The sequence below is a fragment of the Callithrix jacchus genome, chromosome 10 (assembly GCF_049354715.1).
Source record: "Callithrix jacchus isolate 240 chromosome 10, calJac240_pri, whole genome shotgun sequence".
Lineage (NCBI taxonomy): Eukaryota > Metazoa > Chordata > Mammalia > Primates > Cebidae > Callithrix > Callithrix jacchus.
This window is the reverse complement of record NC_133511.1, coordinates 20,271,104-20,285,745: the sequence shown is the minus strand read 5'-3', so window position 1 is coordinate 20,285,745 and position 14,642 is coordinate 20,271,104. Positions and strand designations below refer to the sequence as shown.

The following is a 14,642-nucleotide window of genomic DNA, read 5'->3' as shown; positions in this document are numbered from 1 at the left end:
GCATCCGGAGCAGGAGCAAGGAGAGCTCCTGCTCCTTGGTGGGGTGGGGTGGGGCTGGGGGCACTCTCCAACACCCCTCAGCTCACTGCATGGCAGGAAGGCCCTGGGTGCCTGCAGCATGCAGGAATCAGGGTGTAGTGCAAGGCTTGCCAGGGAATTTACAACTTTCAAAACAAACAGGACTCTGACCTATACCTCACAAATTACGTGGCTGATTCAGTGATGCCTGGTTCCTAACCTGAGATGATCTCTGAGAAGAGTTCATGGCAGGCAGAGAAGGAATCCGCCATGAGGGACCATAACATGAGGCTTCAGCTGGGAATCCTGGGCCACACTCAGCTTCCCTCCTATCTCTTCTGCCTTGAAAAGGGAAAGAGGGCAAGAAACAAGCCCCATGGCTGCTCAAGGTCCTCTGGCCTCCCTGGTCCATCTTCTCCCAGGCTTTTCTCCCTGGCAGCCAAGGCAAAGCTCAACTGAAATGCAGGGAGGATATTCGCATCTCGCTTTCCCTGGAGACGATGGATGCTCAGTCTGACCACCTGCTCAAGCAGGCAGGCAGGTCACATGCTTGGTGACTCTGTGAGCTGGGCAGAGAGACTGGCAGAGACAAGGGAGAGAAGCCCTGGCAAAGGGAATCCCCCCTTCCTGCCCAGGAGGGTCTCTTGAGAGCTCCCACAAGGAACCTCCCACTGTCTCCGGACTCTGTTCTCTGTCTCTTTTCAGTTCCCAAATCTGCTATCTCCAAATCACTGGGGTTTCCAGACAAAGCAACAGGTCTCCTGTCTGACAGACTCAGCTCTGAGTGGGTCCCTAGAGGAACAGAGTCTCTCTGAAGAGTCTCTGGGGTAGGCAGGCAGGCAGGCTGGCAGGCTGGAAGAATCTTTGGTGTCTGGGAGGGCTCTTTCCAGCAAGGGCATGGCAAGGCCCTGGCAGAAGCTTCAGAACCCTTAGGGGAGGAGGGGACTCTGTATTATAAGTGGAGGCCTTTCAACCTAGGAAGTGGCACCACAGGATGGTGGCAGAGTGGGGTGGGGGAAGCTTTGGAATGGGGGAAGCTGGGTTTGAATGGCAGCTCCACCTCCTGTTTGCTGCAGAACTTCAGGCATAGCCCTGGCACCAAGTAGGGTCTCAGTACATGTTAGTTGTCATGTTCAACAACTAACACTCTAACGATGCTAGAGTGACAGAAAGAGTGTGTTAGGAAACACAGGGCACCAGAGGCCCCTTCTTGCCATTTATTTGGCGGCTTACAACTCGTCAGGCAGGACGCCAAGCACTTTACATATAGTATTGTGCTTAATTTGCACACACACTGGAAGGCAGGTCTAAAGAGCGTCGTTTTAGAGATGAGGTTCGGAAAGGTGCAGCCGCTGCTCTAACATTACACAGCTCATAACTGGAAACGCCAGGATTTGAACCTACGTTTGGCCACCTCCAAGTTCTGTCCTGCTAACCACTATGCTCTCTCTCCCCAGGAGCCCCTCCCCGCCCCCGAGCTCACAGATCTTCAGTCTGCATCAGCTCAGAGGTTTGCCATCGTCTTTCACACATCCCACTGTGAGATAGTGCTGCAAGCAGAGCCCTTATCTCAAAAACTCTCCATGCCCAGCCAGGCTTCCTTTCTGCCTATGCTTGGATCTCCCCAGCAAACCCCACAGGAGCAGCAGGGAGATGGAGAAACTTGCCCTTCCCCTCCTAGCCGCTCCCTGCTCAGGGGTTTCCTAATGCTAACACAGACCATCCCCTTTCATCTGAGGGGATCTGCCATTTCATTTCCCTCTTTACTTAAAAAAGCCAACTCAGTACACTTTTGATGCTTCAAATTTATCTTTATTAATAAACAATAAACAATAAAAGTTAAAAGCTCCTCTGGTCCCTAATTGAACCAATATCAGATGCTGCAGCCTAGCTTCAGACAGAGAGCAAGGTCTAGGTCAAAGCCGTTCAAAAGCAGGTATGTGCGATCACACACACGTGCTCACGTGCACAGAACAAGGCCTGGGCAGCAATTAAGAGGGGCCAGTGTCTGCAGGGAGTCCTCTTTATCCCAGGAAACTGCTCTCTCCACTCCCCCATTGAGAAGGCCTGGGAATCCTATGAGGCCTGGCCCTGTACTCACTGTGTCTCTGATTTACAGGGCTCTGAAAGCCTGACATGGCAATTTAAGTGCTTTAAATATGGCCATAATGATAATTACCTTGCTGATGGCACTTCATCTTAAACGAAGCTCCAGGCCAAGAAGACTCTGAACTCACTGTCGCTGAACATATAATGTTCTTGGTTGACTCTACTCTTCTGCATGGTGCTGGTGGCCCTGTGGGCAGCTGCCACCCAAGGCAAAGGGCATTGAACTTAGGGTCAGATGACCAAGGTGCTGTCACCCGTTCATGTGCCTTCTAAGTTTCCTCACCTATTAAACGAGGGTGATGATATAACCAGCCTGCCTCACAGCTCATTTGTAAGGACCAAAGGAAACGATTTGTGAATTCCAAGGTGGGTTAAGACATGAGCTAGTAATAAGGTCATAGCGTCAATACCCCCAAGCCGGCTGTTCCCGTGCAGCAGATAAGCACACTCCAGTCTCCCCAGTGGTGGAGAAAGGCTTGTCCACTCTGAGCACACAGAGGCCTCTGGGGGATGCTGGCGGTAGTGCAAGGGGCTGCAGGAGATCTCGGACTCAGGAACCCTCAGTTCTGGGGGTGCCCTTCCACTCATCCCCAGGACATGCTGGGTGGTGTGAGCTGAGTGCTATTCCCGGAAGAGCAAAGTTTTGAGCAAGATAAACAGCAGCAAGAGCAGGAAGAAGGTGGCTGGGACACACAGGGACAAGTGTTAGACTTCTGTTTCTCACACCTGGAGCTAACCTGGAAACGAGAAGCAAGTGAAGCCCTCAGGGGTGAGCATGGATCTCTAAGCAGCTCCAGGGTTCTAAGAGGGCACGGTCCAGCCTGACAACACAGGACAAGAACGAAAAAGAAAGGAGGAAAAGGGGACACCGAGCACAGAAGCAGAACCCCACCCGAGCTGTGAACTTTGCTCATTATCTCAATTCAGCCTTATAAATCTATGAGGAGGGAGTCATAGTTCGAGGTGGTTTATAAACCACAGAAATTCATTTCTCACAGTTCTGGAGGCTGGAGATTAAGGTGAGACATGGTCAGGTTCTGGGGAAGCCTCTCTTCCAGGTTTCAGACAGTCAGCCTGTTGTAGCTTCACATGGTATAAAGAGAGAGCAAGCTTTCTGCGGTCTCTTATATAAGGGCACGCATCCCAATCATGAGGCCTCCACATCTATGACCTCCCAAAGGCTCGCCTCCTAATACCATCACACTGGAGCTAGCATTCAACACATGAATTCCAGGGGGACACAAACATTCAGCCCATGGCAGTGGGCATCTCCATTCATTTCCAGATGAGGAAGCTTGGAGGGGATACGGAGCTTGCCCCTGACTGCTGCACAACAGTGTGTGATCGTGCAGGACTTCAAACCTGTAACCACCTGACTTCAAGTTGGTGTTCTCATCCCCATCCCATCCAAGCTCCAAGGCTGGGGGTCTGCAGGGCAAATGGAAACCAGTGCCTCCTGTAAGCCCAGCGGTGTCCTAGGGGTAAACAGCAATATGAGACAAGACCTTTGCCCTCAAAGCATTTTCAGCATAATTGGAGAGACAAGCTCAATACTCATAATCATAACAATCAGCCCTGGACCAGGCACAGTGGTTCATGCTGTAATCCCAGCACTTTGGGAGGCCAAGGTGGGCGGATCACCTGAGGTTGGGAGTTCAAGACCAGCCTGACAGACTTAGAGAAACCCCGTCTCTCCTAAAAAATACAGAATTAGCCAGGCATGGTGGCGCATGCCTGTAGTCCCAGCTACTCAGGAGGCTGAGGCAGAAGAATTGCTTGAACCTGGGAGGTGGAGCCGAGATCTTGCCATTGCACTCCAGCCTGGGCAACAAGAGTGAAACTCCATCTCAAAAAAAAAAAAAATCAGCCCTAAATTATGAGAAAATCAGGAGTTCAAGGAAAGAATCATCTTTAAAATCCTTTCATGAAACCAGCTGGGAAGATTCTCCTGACCTCATTGTCCCCAAAGGCCTCTGTCCCCTCTCACTGCTGTCTGATGAGATGTTTGTGCTGTCTACTGTCCTGGGGGTGAGGGCAGGATAGGAGGTGGCAGCTGCTGAGTTTACTAGGCTTGTCCCTCTCTCCTTGGACCCTAAGAGGCCCCCATCGACTCAGAGGTCTGGCCCTGGGTGACACATCCACCTACGCTGGGCATCAATTCTTGAGTGACATCACATCCTGGCTACTCAAAGTGTGGCCCGTGGACAGCAGCATCCATATCCCCAGGGAGCTCATGAGAAATGCAGAAACTCAGGCCCCACCCCAGACCCTAGAGTCAGCATCTGCCTTCTGACATGATCCTCAAGTAACAGAGGCTTGAAAAGCACTGGGGAATCCCCAGTGAGCCGCAGAGGCAACACTGTCAGGCCAGAAGGGATGATGAAATGACCACAGTGATAATTACCATGAAAGCAAAACACAGCAGACCCATACCGAGTGCTGTCTAGGAGCCGGACACTGTGGTAAGGGCTATGTGTGCACCTCTGTTCATTCTCACAAAGTCTCCGAGAGGCGGGCACTGTGATTACTCCCATTCTCATATGAGAGAACTGAGGCTGAGAGACACGACCCAGCTTGTAAATAAGAGATGGAACCAGACTACCAGCGCTCTGCAGTCCACATACACTCTTTTCTGCTCGGATGGAGTGAGTGCTTCCCCAAAAACCCAGAGATTGCCCAGGTGCACTTTCTCATTTTACAGAAGAAAAAAGCATCCCTCAAGAGAGGGGCCTTGCCCAAGGACTCAAGAAACCTGCACTCTAGAACCCAGGCGGGACCTAGAATCCCAGTTAGCGAACTTTCCAACGTATCACGCTGTCTGACATCAGCACCCAATGGTGTCAAACAAAAGGGACCAAAAAAAGACTTTTGAAGTAGGCTAAGCTAATTTTAAACCATTTGCTCATTTGTGCTCAAAACAATATGGATGTATGAACTGTCACAGAAGCTCTCTCCCAAGAGAGTTCCCCCTTACCTGGCTCCCGAGACGGGATCCAGCCACCCAGAGCTCGGCCCAACGCCCTTAGAAGAGGAGGCAGGCGCCTGCTTTTCTTCGCATTTCACTTTTTCCTGGCAGAGCAGGAAAGGCTGGAGATGGCTGCCGCTAAGAACCATCAGCAGAACTGTTGACAGTGCAGAGCCTGGGCTGCCTCGTCTTCCCAGTGGGCTGCCAGGAGCACGTGCAGCCCAAAGACATTCTTATTCACTGCTCTTCTTCAAGCACGTTTCTAGTTGCTTTCAGAAACACACCACAAAGTGGTCAGGCAGTCTTTTGTCTGAGTTAAAGAGCAGGTCACGGGAGGCCTGGTTTGCCTACTCCCAAGGGGCTTATCTCTGGCACTGGGCCATGGGGCTTTCTGCTTGCCCCAGAGGCTGACAGGTAAGAGGGGCTCAGGGCCCCCGCATGGGGCAGGGTAGAAGACGACTCTGTAGCCTGCAGCCAGGCTGGGCTGGGCAGGAAGAGAGGAAACCCTCCCAGCTACTTCACTTGCAGGAGCTCGGAAGAGCTCCCAGACCCTGGCTGGAAGGGACACCTGCTGCCTGGTGCCCACAGTACCCCTTTCTCCCCCACACACAAATGCCATGTGCCTTTTATCTTGGTGCTGGGTACCCTGCACCAAAGCTTTGCCAGCCCGACTGCCGGTGCAATGAAACTGGATTAGCACTAGGACAGCTGGGACAGGCCCAATTAGCACAGAGGCCCTTGCCCTGGTGCAGACAAAATGTCAGGTTCCTGAGGGGGTGGGCAGATGCCTCTGAGGGCATCACATCCCCCTCTCCTAGCAAAAGGCCAGCTCCCCAGCCGCCCAGCATGGAGAGCTGCTGGAAGGAAAAGGTGGCTGGAGCTGTCAATACAAACAGCAGCGGGCCTGGCAGGGAAAGTTTTTGCCTTGGAGGACAATCAGGACAATCGGAAAAGAGCAGGAGGGAAGCTGGGTTTAATTCACACCCTCTTGAGAAGCTCTGGCTTCCTCTGCTTGGGGATTAGATGAAAGCCTGAGCACAGGGCCAAGTGCACATGTGGCCCAGAAGAGAGTTTCAGGTGCCTTCTCAGCAGGGTCAAGGCAGGGAGGGCAGGAGGACAGAGCAGCAGCAACTGGAAGGCAGAAGTCAGGCGGTTGCACCAGCAGTGGCAGGAATGACAGTAGCTGATGCGTTCTGAATGTGTGTGTACTCGGAACAGCCTTGGCCCTAGGTAGTTCACATTTTATTTCATTTAATCCTCAAACCACCCTAGGAGGTGGAGACTGTTATTGTCCTCATTTTTCTAGTGAAGAAACTGAAGGAAGGCGAATTGTCAAGGCCGCATGGATATTTCATGGTATAGACAGGATTCAAACACCCATCATCAGCCACTGCCCTACACCAGGTTTGTTCTCAATTTTGCTTCCCTTCACCTTCCCCACCTCTCCAACTTCTTCCCCTCCTCCAAGGCCCAGCTCTGGGCCACCTCCTCTACAATGCCCTCCGTGGCTACACCAGGTCTGAATAGCTATGCCCCTCCGTCAGCAGCCGCACGTCTCCTGCTGCTGCCTTGCTCGGTGGTTATTTCATCTACCTGACTAGACTGTGAGTTCCTAGGAGGGCAGCAGATGTGTCCTCCACTCTGAGTGTCCTAGCACAGCATAAGGTGAGTACGGCTCGCTTAATAAATATTTAAGGAAGGAAGGGAGGGAGGGAGGGAGGGAGGGAGGGAGGGAGGGGGGAGGGAGGGAGGGAGGGAGGGAGGGAGGACGGGAGGGAGGGAGGGAGGGAGGGAGGGAGGGAGGGAGGGAGGACGGGAGGGAGGACGGGAGGGAGGGAGGGAGGGAGGGAGGGAGGGAGGGAGGGAGGGAGGGAGGGAGGAAGAAGGATGGGTCTTTCCCTGAAACCCTCTTTACTTCACATTTATTTTTCATGGTATAAGAAAAAACAGAGAACTGAGCATGAGTTTTCTCACCCCTGCTGGAGAAGTCCACAGCTGAAACCATGGCCAAGACCTCTGGACTCACCTGGGTCCCAAGAAATTGCCTTCCTCAGGCCCCTAAGAGCTGATGTCCCTTCTCTTCCTCCACCCATCAGTGAAACAGGCCAGAACCCCAGGGAGGCACTGCTAACCCTTGTGTCAGCATGACCACCAACCTTTCCATGGCCCTCCCTCTCTGTACAAGGTGCAGGTTGTCAGGAGGGCCCTCGGGAGCACAGCTCCTGGCTTCAGGGAATCTACAATCTCCAAGGTGTGCTTTTACCCAGAGGGGTGCTTGGTGGTCAGGGAGGCCCAGGGAACATAAATAAGCATGTCAAGAGTCACATCCCTTGTTTCAGCCAAGGGAAAGGTCAGCTAAGAGGCAGGGAGTAGTGCTGTAGGTGGCTGGGGGCTCCTGGGGCCATGGCTAAAGATGTATTTCTGGGACAAAATCGATGATTCCTCCAAGCACAGGAAAAAATAGCACTCCAGTCTGTGGCCTGGGCCAGAGATGTCAGATGAAGGGCCAGGTGACAGGGACAGAATGCACTCAGCCTCTTCCACCTCACAGCTCGCAGAGCCTCAGAGTTTCTCACCATGTTTGAGCCATCTGGATAACACCCCTCCTGGGAATGCGCCCTCTGCCACCAGCGGAGCATCAGCACCCGGCACAGGCTGCCTCCTCTCTGCCGAGGCTGATGCTGATACAGCCCCTTGTGCCTTTCGAAGGGCTTCATATACATTGTCTCTCACCATCTTCACAGTGAGCATTCTCAGGCCCATTTGACAGATAAGGAGACTGAGGCTCAGGGGAATTAGGAGCACAACAAATGGCTGGCAGCACCCTGACATGAGTTTAGAAGTTCACTCTGGAGTTTGTTTTGACCTTTATTCCTCAGGAAATATGTTATGACTTGAAGAATGAAGTTCATGCTGGAAAAGCGGAGTGTGCAGCCAGATGAGGGCCTCTCTTAGGGTCCCCTGTCTGCTTGTCTGGCTCAGGCACTCCAGACAAGACTGAGCCAGAGGTCCAGCAGGGCTGCACCAGGGGCCCCGAACCACAAGTTCACCCTGCCCTTAGGCCTTTTAGGGAGGGGGCCGCAGCCATGCTGACAGTTTCACCCCAGCAGGGCCTGCCTCCTGGGCCCCAGGAAACCATGTCTTCAGGAGCTGCCAGGCTTACTCCACCTCCCAACCTGGTGTGCTCTGAAAGGCACAGGGTTGAGCAGGGAAGGGGAGGGAAAGGAAACGTTGGAACTGGAAGGAACCGGCACAACCCCACCTGCCGCGTGCAAAGAGACACAGAGACTCCAGGGAGGGGAAGTGCCCACATTCACAGTGCCAGTGCAAGGCAGGGCTGGGACCAGAACCCAGGTTTCCACTCCTAACCTGGTGCTCTCCTCACACCACACTATGTGGCTTCTCCTTTGGGGAACATCAGGAAAATGCAGGATCCCTTCTAAAATCAGTTTTGTAAGTAAATGTGGAGATTTATAATTTCTTGTGAATGAAGGAATGAAGGAAGAACTGGATTAATTTGGGATCCATAATGTTTATCATCAGCCAATATTAATGAAATTGCTACTCTGTGCTGAGCCCTGGGGACCCAACGGTAGATAAAGTGCACTGGTGACAGGACATAGAAGGACGCTGAACTTGCAACCCCAGACACACAGCCCAAGGCTCTCAAGACCAGATCAGCACAAACAGAGCCAGACCTGCCTGCCACCTGGCCTCTACCCAGGGCCTTGGGCAGTGGAGGAGCACCCTGGGCCTCTGTGGTGTCAGCTGGCACATAAGGAACGGTGTGCTGACCATCGGTGCTTACCACTAGAGCTGGCTACCTGTCAATCACATCACGCCATGTTTCTTCAGGGCAGATCATAAGGCAAACACTTTCATCTGTTTGCCCTACAAGGCCCTGGCTATGGGAGTCTGCCATCCTCCTGATGAGCCCTGATCAAGGGATAAAGGGCTGGAAGTCCAGCAAGAGAGTTTTCCAGACCCTGCCTGTCCAGAGTGATGAGTACACAGCAGCTGTGGAGTCCTTGAGATTGGATCCAAATGGGGAATTCAGGCAGAGGGACAGATGGAATGAACCCTGGGATGCCTAGGAGCTTACTTTTCCCTGGGGAAAGCCCGGATCAAGGTGAGCTGGAGACTTGAGTGCACTCCGGAAGCAATGTTGGTGTGGCAGGGGACCAGAGGTAAGCCCAAAAGATCCCAGGTCCTAGAACTACCCTGTGCAGCTTTAAGACAACACAACCTCTTGAAGAGCTCACATCCCCACTCATATAAGACATGCCATTCTCTCAACTAAGGGGAGGGGAGCTCATCGGTTTCCTTCCAATAAAGTGTGCCAAGCCAGCTGAAGCAGGTAAAATGGTTCCAAGTTCTTCCTGAGGTCAAATCTAAACCCATTTTCCCTTTCCCAGCCTTTGTTCCATTCCCTTGGTGGCAGAGACTTGGGTCATCTGTCACCATCACACAGGAAAAGGGCAGGGCATTGAAGCCCCCTTCCCTGGGCTGCTGGCAGCTCTCTAGACCAATAGCAGCTCTAAGGACTCAAAGAGATACATGTACATAATATTTTCACATGACTCCCCAAATCAATTAATTCTTTTTTTTTTTGAGATGGAGTTTCGCTGTTGTTACCCAGACTGGAGTGCAATGGCACGATCTCAGCTCACCGCAACCTCCACCTTCTGGGTTCAGGCAATTCTCCTGCCTCAGCCTCCCAAGTAGCTGGGACTACAGGTGCTCACCACCATGCCCAGCTAATTTTTGTATTTTTAGTAGAGACGGAGTTTCACCTTGTTGACCAGGATGGTCTCGATCTCTTGACCTCGTGATCCACCTGCCTCGGCCTCCCAAAGTGCTGGGATTACAGGCATGAGCCACTGCCCCTGGCCAATTAATTCTTTTTTAAAGCATCTTTTGTTGCAGGGGGGACACTTTGAATCTGAAATAACTAAAGTCTTCCATTGAATTATCCTGGAGATCTCTTTGCAAGAAAAGCCTTTAATTTCATCCTCCTTGATGTAATCCTACCCCAGCAGATGAAGTTTATCATTTATTTTTTTATAAAAGATAAAAGTTTATTTTTTATATAAAAGTTTATCTTCTGTATTTCTTCAAATATTGTGTCTACTTCTGATTAGAACCAGAATCTGAATAGAAGAGGGACTGGGAAGCCTCCGCTCATCAGAGCCTGGGGTGGGGCAGGGTTGGCCATCACTGACTCACACCTCACCACACCCCATCTGCTGCTGTCTCCACCCCAACCAGTCCTTCCTCTAACACATCGCTTCCACCTGGAAGTTCTGATTCACCCAGCCAGCCACCCACCCTCCTGCCAAACACACGGAGTTTCCACCACACCCTGGCACTCTGTTTGGAGCCAGGAGTAAGAAGGGAAGAGCACATAAGCCAGCTGTGACTTCTGCCCACCGAAACCCAGGCCAAAATGCTTCCTCCACTGGAAAGATGAGCTATGCCCACTGAAAGGAGACAGAAAGATGCAGAGAAAGAGCCACGGAAGAGCTGACTAATCAGCATCTCAGATGTGAGAAGAGGCCACAACACTTGGAATCCCTAAATCAAAACAGAGCTCAGAAGGGCCAGTGAGTAAGTGACCAACTGCTAAGTCACATCATGGCCCAACTCTCTCTGCCTCCCCAGGCTCTGCTCTCCCTGCTTTCTGTTCCTTCTGTCTGTGTCCGCTCTCTGGACAGGTGCTCATTTGCCATTCCCTCCCTACTGCCTTTGCTCTGACCTCCCTCTTTTCCTTCTTTCCTGACACCTTTGACTGACATATGAAACCTAAGTCTGTTTTTTTTGAGACGGGGTCTCGCTCTGTCACCCTGGCTGGAGTGCAGTGGCGCGATCTCAACTCGCTGCAACCACCACTTCCTGGTTCAAGCAATTCTCCTGACACCCTCCCGAGTAGTTGGGACTACAGGTGCCTGCCACCATGCCGGGCTAATTTCTGCCATTTGGCCAGGCTGGTCTCAAATTCCTGGCCTAAAGTGATCCACCCACTTTGGCCTCCCAAAGTGCTCAGATTGCAGGTATGAGCCACTGCACCTTAAGTCTCATTTTCACATGTTTATTTAAAATGAGGTCTTGTGATTGCTAGTCTGTAATTTTCATACCAGGTGCATTTCATCTTCTCTAGGTCTCTCTTAAATCTCTACCCCACCCCCGCAAGATAACCAGATACATGAAGGTATCTTTATTTGTGTCTAGCTTTCTGTGCTTTCTTTCCTGGAGCAGCAGGCAGGGAGAGAAGCTGGAGGGCAGAAGGTGAGGCGGGAGCTGTTTCAAGCCCTGGAAGGAAGAAATCGGGCTCTACACTAATGGGGAATGATGAAGGACAAGATTGAGAGCAATTCCCAGGGTGCCCCAGAGAATGCCCAGACTCTGCAGCAGGGCATCAGATGAAGTGTCTGTCCTGCAGTCATGTCCTGCAGAGGACTTCACCTAGCTCCCTTTCTTCCCTTGGTGACAGCTGACTTCGGCCAGGGTGCTAGGAGAACAAGGGGTGGCCAGCAAGGAGGGGCAAGAAGGACAGCCCTCTGGGAGCACCTGCGGCACTCAGAGTGCGCAGTGGCTATGGGATAAGGTGGAGGCCAACGGGGATGGGATGGCCACCAAAGACAAACTCAGCTACAGCCTAGCTTGGGGCTGGGACCTCTACATCTGCTTAGAGGGAGTGACCGCCAATGGAGGCCCTAACACTACCCAGATATTTCTGCCCCATGGGACCCCATGGGGAAGGTCCAGAAAGGACTGGACAGTTGCTCTTGGGCTCTCCATTGGGGTGGTCCCTGCAAATCCCAAGGGGCCCTCAAGAGCCCTTGTTAAGAGGTTGAAGCAGTCTGATGAGATGTTTGGATTTCAGCATAATTATTGCTATAACAATTTAATCACTTAAAAACACTATCTTGTGTTGCTCTAATGAAGAGAGAGGCTCTTTTCCACACTGTTTGTGCCATCTGTGAGCAATTTTCACATTAGCCTCTTAGAATGGCAAAATGAAGGCCAGGCAGTGATGGAGAGGGACAGGGTGGAAAGGGGAGGAGGAAGGGGGAGAGGGAAGAGGAGGAGGAAGGGGAAAGTGGAGGAGGAAGGGAGAGGGGCCCAGAAGAGATGCAAGGTGCCACGGAGGGCAGCAGGGGCTCTGAGGGTCCCTAAATGGGGTGCAGGCCCTCTGTGTGCAGACCCCATGTTGCAGCCATGGAAAAGGTGGTGGCTGAAGATTTGATCCTGTATTTGAGGGGGCCTCACTTCTAATGGGAAGGAAGTTTCTAAATTTGTGATGAAAGTAAAGAAGGGCAAAATAGCCCAGGACAGTGATTTTCAAACTGTGGGTGACAATCCATAAGTAGGTCCACAAAATCAATTCAGTAGATTGTAATCAGTGTTTTTCTTTAATGAAATAGAAGAGAATGGAAAATAACAAATGTCATTTCCTACTGAAAGAAATCAGGGTGACTTGGGGGAATTCCAGGTTGGGAGTAAGGAGTAAGCCTGTGATGTCCTGTGTCAGAGAGCATGGGCTTGTTCACAGACGGATGAGGTCATGCCTAAAGACTACAGGGGGCCGGGCGCAGTGGCTCGCACCTGTCATCCCAGCACTTTGGGAGGCCAATGCGAAGGATCACTTGAGTCCAGGAGGTCCAGACCATCCTGGCCAACATAACAAGACCCCATACTCTACAAAAGATAAAAAATTAGCTGGGTATGGTTGCACATGCCTATAGCCCCAGCTACTTGGAGACTGAGTGGGGAGGATCACCTGAGCCCAGGAGGATAAGGTGCAGTGAGCCATGATCACACCACCACACTCCAGCCTGGGCAACAGAGCAAGACCCTGTCTGAAAAACAAAATAAAATTTATAAGAGTACAGGGGTGGCTGGGCGCGGTGGCTCATACCTGCAATCCCAGCACTGTGGGAAGCCAAGGCAGGTGGATCACGAGGTCAAGAGATCGAGACCATCCAGGCCAACATGGTGAAACCCCGTCTCTACTAAAAAACACAAAAAATTAGCCGGGCATGGTGGTGCGCACCTGTAGTTCCAGCTACTCGGGAGGTTGAGGCAGGAGAATTGCTTGAACCCAGGGGGCAGAGGTTGCAGTGAGACAAAATCACACCACTGCATGCCAGCCTGGCACCTGGTGACAGAGTAAGACTCTGTCTCAAAAAAAAAGAGTACAGGGGCTGGCTTCAAGGACAATTTGAGATGCAAAAAGAATAGTTAGGAGAACTGACTGAAATACACTGAATCTGTAAAAATTCACAAGTCCATAACTGTAGTGGGTTAAAAGGCAGCCCCCATGACCTAACTCCCAGAAAGTGTGGATGTTACCTTGCATGGCAAAATAAGTGATTAAGTCAAAGGATCTAGAGAGGAGGAGCACACTGGGTTATCACAGGGACCCTAAGTGCACATGTATCCTTATGACAGGCAGACAGAGAAGAGAAGGGGCAGCAGGACCACAGAGGCAGAGACTGCAGCAAGGACCAGCCAAAGCCACCAGATGCTGGGAGAGGCACAGAACCCATTCTCCTTGGAGCCCTTGGAGGGAGCACGGCCCCGCTGACAACTTGATTTTGGACCTCTGGCCTCCAGAATTGCGAAAGAATAAATATCTGCTATTTTAAGCCACCCGATTGCTGGTCATTTGTTACTGCAGCCACAGGAAACTAATACAATAATGATACTCACAAAACATAAAGCCAAGAGCAAGGAAAACAAGAACTACCAGGGCGTGCAGGAAAGAGCATTTCCATTTGATATGCATGTATCTGTGGACAATCTGGGTTGGGCTTGGAAGACTATGTCTTGCTATGAGTCTTGCTCAAGAAAATGAGAAAAATCTGCCCAGTGGTTAAAGGAATGGCTTTGAAGTCAAACTACCCAGACAAGTGTCTCACTTCTGACCCCTAAAGTCAGTGGGACCTGGAGCAAGTCACTTAACCTCTCTAGGCCTCTTTTCTTTATCTGAAAAATGGGGAATCCATGAGGTTGTTGAGAAGATTAAATGGACCACATCCCAGTGCTGGTGGTGGCTCCACATTTGTCACAGTTAAAAATAGCAATAAGGCCAGGTGCAGTGCCTCACACCTGTAATCCCAGCACTCTGGGAGGCCACTGAGGTGGGTGGATCACCTGAGGTCAGGAGTTCAAGACCAGCCTGGCCAACATGGCAAAACCCCATCTCTATTAAAAACACAAAAATTAACCTAATGTGGTGGTATGGGCCTGTAGTCTCAGCTACTCAAGAGGCCAGGGCAGGAGAATGGCTCGAACCTCGGAGGTGGAGTTTGCAGTGAGCTGAGATCGCACCACTTTACTCCAGCCTGGGGGAAATAAAATTTGAAATAATAATAATTAAAAAAGACATACTTAAAGACAAGCACAAGCCATACCCCATACCCATGTTAATTATTACAAAGACCCCTTGTCCTGCCACTGCAGCTGAGAAGTCTCTAGGAATGGCAGCATGGCAGAACTGACTAAAGTCATGCAATCAAGTGCCTTCACTTCAGAGAGGAAGAGAATA

The 14,642-nt window shown here is 51.4% G+C and overlaps 1 protein-coding gene across 13 annotated transcripts in view; it reads right to left on the bottom strand.

Annotated features, from left to right (window-relative positions):
- Positions 1–14,642, bottom strand: part of GRIK4 (glutamate ionotropic receptor kainate type subunit 4) — a 489,633-nt gene that overhangs the window by 362,853 nt on the left and 112,138 nt on the right. The gene's annotated exons all lie outside the window — the stretch shown is intronic.